Source organism: Lissotriton vulgaris, chromosome 11 (assembly GCF_964263255.1).
Source record: "Lissotriton vulgaris chromosome 11, aLisVul1.2, whole genome shotgun sequence".
Taxonomy (NCBI): domain Eukaryota; kingdom Metazoa; phylum Chordata; class Amphibia; order Caudata; family Salamandridae; genus Lissotriton; species Lissotriton vulgaris.
In genome coordinates this window covers 171,803,211-171,810,779 of record NC_141699.1, presented here as the reverse complement: position 1 = coordinate 171,810,779, position 7,569 = coordinate 171,803,211, and positions in this window count along the sequence as shown.

Genomic DNA, 7,569 nt, shown 5'->3' with positions numbered 1-7,569 from the left:
GCCTCCTGAGTCTTCTGTAGCTCTCAGCAGCCCTCAATATAGTTGACCTTCAAAGTCTTGCTGCATATTCCAGAAATGTGCATGGTTGTCAGGGCCAATGTTCTACTCATGAACAACTTGTAAGAATGGGGAAACTTTCATGTGACCCTAGCCCTGGCTACATGCAGTGTCCCTCAGGATTCCATTCTCTGTCCAACTTGTTAATCGAGTCCCTGATGGTCCTGACGGAGGGGGCCAGCACTTCCATCCATCAATATGTAGACAGGACTAAAATTAAATAGAAAATTGCCTCCATTTACAATATTCACTTGCCTAGATTATGCATTCAGAAGCTTCAGAACGGGGTGGCAGCTACATTTTCCAGAGAGTATGGATTTTTTCTTTTAACTAAACAAACCTTCAGCCTAGCACTGCTTTCAAAGCTTGAAAAAAAAGGATGCACGCTAAGCCTTTCTTTTAATGTAAAATGTGTTTTTTTTATTGAACAGTTCGTATCTTAATATGATGCCGAAATGTATCGTTCTCTGAAAAGTGTCAAAGCTGTACTACAATCATTAAAACCATTTCTAAACTCTATAGAGACTTTCACTCAGTTTTACTTTTGCTTGTGGTCTCACGTCTATCTTATGGCAATGAAGCATTGAGCAGGCTCCTGAAACCACATTGATATCCCTTAAAGCTGCGCTACATTCGCCTGCAAGACTACTACCTGGGAAGAGATAGTTTGGTCACATAAACCTGTTTCAGAAAATTCTTCAGTGGCTTCCAATTGAAGCCTGAGTGAAGTGCAAATTGGCATGCATTAGTATTTTCAGCATCCTTGTAATTAAGGGTTATATGTCCACAAATGCCTTGTGACCCTCGTGACCATGACGTGAGGATTACGGCACGGAATAAACAAAGGGCAGAAATGGGTAAACAATGAAGGCACCTAACTTTTAACTTTAGGAAAAGACACATGCTTAGGAGGCAAGCAAGGGATTTGTTGGAAACTGTAGAAAATGGGCAGGTGTGGGCTTGTTCTATGGTTCCCACTAAAAAAAGTAGGTCTGCAGATTAGGACAACAGAATTTCAGATTGCAGGGACTGAGTCCATCTACACCATCGGAGACTTTTGGCCCAATTCCTAGCTAGCTCACAGTGCCTCACTCATACCCTTAACCTTCCTGGAGTGGCAGATGATGTTGGCAGGCTGAATCTGAAACATGACACCCAAGGAAATCATGGAAACAGATTTTCCCACTATTGTGGTTTACTTATGCATTCCTATGGTAAACACAAGAAAGATACAAATACATTTTTCAGTGAATTTATTGAAACAATCGTAGTCTTGCATAGAAAGAATGAGCTGCGAATATTAGGCAGGTAAAACAAAGCAATGTAACCAGCATTATGCACATAGTGAAAAGATTAAACAGTCCAACCATGTCAGTTAGATTTCTAAATATTCCTACCTATCAGTACCCCTACTCTGATGGCATAGTGGGTGTACCCGCATCCTAATTTCTTACTTCAGCCGGTGCACCCATACCTGGATAGCAGGACCGGTGAATCAGCCTGGAATAGGATTGGCAATCCATCTCTGCAGGATAGGAGATCAGTGTAAACCGAGCTTCATATCAAACACAGAATTCATTCCAGGACAGTCATGACCAGACTGCTCCTCTCTGACCTCTGAAGGCCAGTGTACTGTTCATATAATAGTAGCCACTGTGTTAGAGGTTCAGCTCTGATGCAGTGATAAATCTAGATGTTAGAAGCTGTCTCTGAATGGGCAACACAAGCATTAGGATATTTTGGTCTGTGTTCCTTGTCTTGAACAGATTGTACAGATTATATGATGAGAAAGGCTTTTAATAACAAGCAGCATGCCCAGGGCCTTCTCAGAATAATATTGTGCAAGCAAAACATGTAAAAAGAACATTGCTAAACGATGTCAACCTAAAACATTTAGGATGTAAAAATAAAACGGAGAAGCAAGGTGGGCCGAAGAAAGCCTCACAACAGGTTGGGACTGAAAAGGTGGGCCTCCCTAGGATCATTTTGAGAGGAGAACCAATTGCAGACAACCTGAATAACAGGTCTCTGGTCTTAGGATAGTTCCTTCCTGTGCAACATAAGAAGTGGCAATAAAATAGAACATACGCCTCAGAACTACTGCGGTTGTAAGATTCTCTCTGACATAGTGTTGCATGTCATGCGCATCCTTTCTGTTTTGTTGTATTTATCCTGTTCTGGGTTTTCATAGGTATGGATGGTTACAAGTTCTGTTCATCTGAAGCTAGAACGTTTCCCAATATTTTTGGATCGTAGAGGGGTATCCTGTACTGCTTGAGTCTAGCCTAGTGCTTAATTTCAGCCAGTGGTTTCCAGGGCTCGGCATCAGCACATAATTGTCAACACCATCGCTTGTGACAGTCTGCCAAAAGGTGGCACTGTCTGGCTAATTTGGAGATGACCACAACAACAGTTAATTATTCATTCAATATATAAATTAATAAGGACTATTACCTGCCGCCGAGGCCATTCTTATAGCTTTGGGGGCCTAAAATTGTTTGAATTGTCACACTTGTAGGAGTGTGATGGTTAGTAGTTGTGTTGTTTGTTGCTATCATGGCAGCATAGGAGGGGCAACGTGTGGTGCATGCTGTAGGGGCCTCTTGGCAAGAGCCTTGGCACTTCTTTTTTTAATTACAAATTAAGCACTGCTCCAGTCATAATTTATCTGTTCAAATACTGGAATAAAATAAATGCCATATCTTAAGGGAGAATTTATTAAATGATTTCTATAAGTTAGGGCTTGCAAGGTCAGAGCTTGACTGTAATATATGTATACCAAGTCAGCCTGTATTACTGCTGCATCGATGCCAACCCCAAGAAGCCAGTGTAATTCCAAAGATCCCACCATCTTTGTCTCTCTTATTCTCCTACCCTAATATTGCCCCTGGGAAAGTTGCAACATTTACATGATTAATTCTAGTGTTCCAGCATTTAACTTCTCAAACTGTAGGAATGTTGGACACGCATTGGAATCTTTACATCTCACAAAACCCCCCTCCACCGAATAGATTCTTGATATCGAACTGAGCAAAGTACTTTCTTAATCAGAACCTTCATGGAATACTTGAATTAGCCAATTCGTAGAAATACCACAATGTGTCCTCATTTGTGGCGTTGAAGCTTTCTTAATTGTTTCCTTGTGATGTTGGTGCATCCTTAATTGCTTCCTTAATTGCTGCAATAAGTTTCAATGGTGGTTTAACTCCCTGCAAACTAATCTCCTGTATATTTTGAGTGCTTGATATTGATCCTCTACTCTCTCAAAATCCTGACCACTTGTCTCAATCTATGATCATGTTCCATGCAAGACTACATCCCAGGAACATAAACCTGAAAGTATAACCTACTACGAATATCTTTCAACAACGCATGCATTAGACTTTGAAATGAAGCAGAGGTCAACCCAAACAACAGCCTCCTATTGTAGAATTAACCAAATGGTGCTTTGAAATTGTGTTGCAGCACTATCAGGTAACACGTTGTAGATACATTAAAAGTGCTATATACACAAATATTCCAGAACAACACCAGCATTTTGCATATGTTAAAGAGGGGCTATCTCTCAATCAGATATTTTTGCTAAGGCCGCTCTGGTCTACCAAAAGACTTAGCCAGCCATTGATGTCCCAGGCAATGACCAGGGAAGACAATCACAGAGACAACTAATTTGGGTTAAATAATAACAGCCGTTATTAGTTTATGTGACTCAAGATTCAATTCTTGAGGAGCTGCAATTTCAATATTCCTTGCCTTATCCAGTGTAAAACTACACCTTTATTTTTTAAACATGTTTATCAAAAACCTTTCCACTTAAGCCACCGGAAGAAATTGATACCATATAGGTGGTTTCTAGTTTCAGCTACATATAAAGCAGCACACAGCATACAACAAACCATAGTAAAATGCCCTAAATGCAACTAATTCTTGAAGTTATGTAGCTACTTTACAATAAATAAGAGCATTTGATAAATAAAAAGACAGACACAGAAGGAAGAGTAAGAAAGGAAACCATAAGGAAAAAAACTCCCATTATTAAAATATAATAAAATACATAAGCATATTTGTCACCGAAATCACTATATATTATTATACCAATTCTTACGAGTAGAATTAGATGACCGCTTTCTAAACCCAAAGGCAATGGCAATAAATGCAGTAATGCCCAAATAGGAGAACTATTTAAAGTTTGCTTAACAACCAAATCGGCCTTATTTAATTTTAATGTGTTTCCAAATTCTATGGACACAACTCTTGTTCTGTGGTATAGGGTGAGCAATGATGAAAAGTAGATAAACCCACCAGGTTCCATCCATACTAGTCTCAAATATAAATGGAATATTAGACTTTGAGATTTAAGTCAAATTTAGAACTTTAAATTCCTATATATATACCGATGACCCCCGAAAAAACCAAATTCTGGTCCTAAATTGAATTGACTTCACCTCCTTACTCAGAAGAAGGAGAATATTCTGCCTGCTGTGACCCAATGATCTGGTTATCCTTGAAAATATGATAAAAGAGAGAACAGCCTTTCTCCCCAAATAGTCCCTAGGGGTGTGAGAGCTCCATGTCGGGAGTTAGTGATGAGAACAGGGGAGACACACAGGGATGTGGAATTCCTATATCCCGACGCCCAGGACATATTGTTTGGGGTCAAGGGCAACAAGTTTTAATGTGTATTTTGTCCTTGGGACAAGTAGGGCCAACCCCTTGCAGCACACACCCTTTGGCTGCCAGTTTGCAGTACCACATTAAGGGTCAGAGAAGGGGACTGCCTGCAGTTAAGTTAATGTTTGTGTGCATATGTTAATGTTGTACAAACTTGTATTTATGGTTCATTAATTGAAAGCCTTTATTATTAGGGTGAGTGCTCTAAGTAAATGTAAGTTCGGACTGCACTACTGACAGTGGTTGTAGTATAAAAATGTGTACACACAGTTTCAAAGTTTAGCAATATGAGGCTATGCATAATGCTCCCAGAATGCTCTGATTAGATGCGCATATTAGCAGAAGCTTGAAAGCAACATTAATGATTCTTTGCTTTCAAAATAAAATGTTCCTAAAAAAATGAAAGTAGGGAAAAAAACATTTAGCTAAACTACTGTAAAATTTCAGGTACCCTTTCTTAGCAGAATCATTTAGCAAAATGTGTTGATGCATGCTACTATTTCGCAAAAATATTCACATTGCAAAATCAGTGTAACCAGTTTCAATAAGGTCATGGGAAACATAAAATTAAACAAGCATTGGCGAAGCCAGTAGGTCCGAAATTCGTGGTCGGCCTTTTAGTTTTGACAATGCGTGACTTGTTTTGCCATGGTTTTTCTAAAACCTTATTGATGTGAGAGCTTCCAGGCCCTCACCATTATAACAAACATTGTCGAAAGCAAAAAATAGTTTTGATCTCAAAAAAGCACACTGTCACATTAGTTATTGGCACTAAACAAAACTACTCTGTGTGCCGATATGCTCTTTGTAAAAGACAGAATGCGGTGACCACAGTGAAGCCAACTGATACAGAGAAAGCATTTTAATAAACACAAAGGGTTATGGTTAACGCTAGACCAAATTAGGGGCCCAGTTATTAAAGAAAGTCTCAAAAGTGCACCCTTGCATTAAGTGCAGCTATATGTCTTTCGTGAATTCACAAGAATTTACAGAAGTAGAGCAAGAAATTGTGAACTGCATTTTAGCATGAGCAAATATGCATGTATAGATTTGCTAATGCGAAAACATGAGTGTTTGCAAGTTAATTTTCCCTCCAACCACTTTTTTCCCAATTCTGGAAGAAGGTTTACCTCTGCCATTGTCAGGAGTAAATTTCCAACATTTCTCAGTATGGTAAAATATTAGAGACGGGTTGTTGTAAACCCTCAAAACATGCAAGTTAATAGGTTTGCACAGACTCAACAGGGCATTCCAACCCTGGATCTATTGCTTGCCACTACCTTCAGTCCCAGTATGTATATCTGCGGAAACGTGGCAACGTATAGGGATTGCTAGTATTCAAACACTACTTTCGTATGAGCCCTGCATAATCGGAGGCTATATAAGAGCTCCAACACAATGAGATTGGTGCCATAATGTGTTGCTGGCACTACATGGCACCAGAGGGACAAGTGGATTTTGTTACAGGACACGTAGATTCATGAAGCAACATGCCCCATGGACAAGTAGATATTTTAATAAATTTCACACCCCTGGACACAGGGGGGAGTAGTAGGGATGTTGGTGAGCCGTTCGGCACTGTGTCATCATCAACACGGGATTGTGTAGTTAGAGTTGCATCTCCTTTAGTAGCTAGGGGGGGTCTTAGGCTTAGATATACAACTGGCGGAGGGGGTGGCAAAGTATAATCGAGTAGAATTAAATACTGACGGCTTGCCAGCTAAGGATGCTAGATACATTATGGCATCCCAGAACACTCGAGTGATGGGGGATAACGCTAATATTAAAATTCTCTGTTGGAATCTGGCTGGTATCAAATATAAGCTATCCTGTCCAGACTGGGGTTCTTTTGTAGAAAACTCTGATGTGTGCCTGTTCCAAGAGACGTGGGCTCGGGAGGAATACCAGAGAATAGGCTTTGCTACTTATAATATAATGGCCACCATGAAGGGTAGGGGAAGACCCTTGGGTGGCTTAAGCATTTGGGTGGATACCCACCTCGGTGCTAAAGCCGAGCAAATTCCAACAAAATCTGAGGATGTACAATGTGTTCTCCTAACTATGCCCTCAAAAACACAAATTGCCTTACTTAACGTCTATTCCAGGCCAGTACAGAATGGACAGGAATCAGGGACGATTGACCACTTGAGACAGTTTATACAGACTTTTGATTCATCAGTTGTTCTGATAGTAGGGGGCGATTTAAATGGCCAGTTTGAGCCCCTAACTATTCCAACCCTTGATGGTCCTGCTGACGAGGTCCAGTAGTGGCACATACCTGATCCCCAGATTCCACGTGTTAGAGCCTGGACGCCGTTGGTTTTGCAAATAAACTCGTTCACCTTGGCATCCTCGCTCAGGGCATGTGATGGGAGGACTAAATCGGATAGAACAGGCCTTGTCCACCTTTAACAGAGAGAGACAAAACTCGTTGTTGGACTATATTATGGTTGAAACCAGAACATGGGATAGGTTTTAGGACTTCCAGATCCATCGAAGAGGAGACCGTGACCATAACGCCCTAGTAATGACTCTTAAACCGGGGAGTTTGGGTCTGTCTAACCCTGCACCAGCGCTCAATCCAGTACAAACTGTATTGTCTCTAGCAAACAACAGGCGGAGAGTAAAGTGATGTCACATTCAGGGCTCGCCAATTAAATTGGCAAATATCTATAAACAGGTCCTACCACACCTATTAGAAATGGGTGAGGCTGGTGTAACGGATACACAATCGGGGATTGTGGATAGGCCCCTAAAAATCCATAAACAGCTGACATCTAAATTGATTGATGTGTTTTACCTGATAGGGATACAAAGGGCGAAAATTCTCCTAGTCCACCT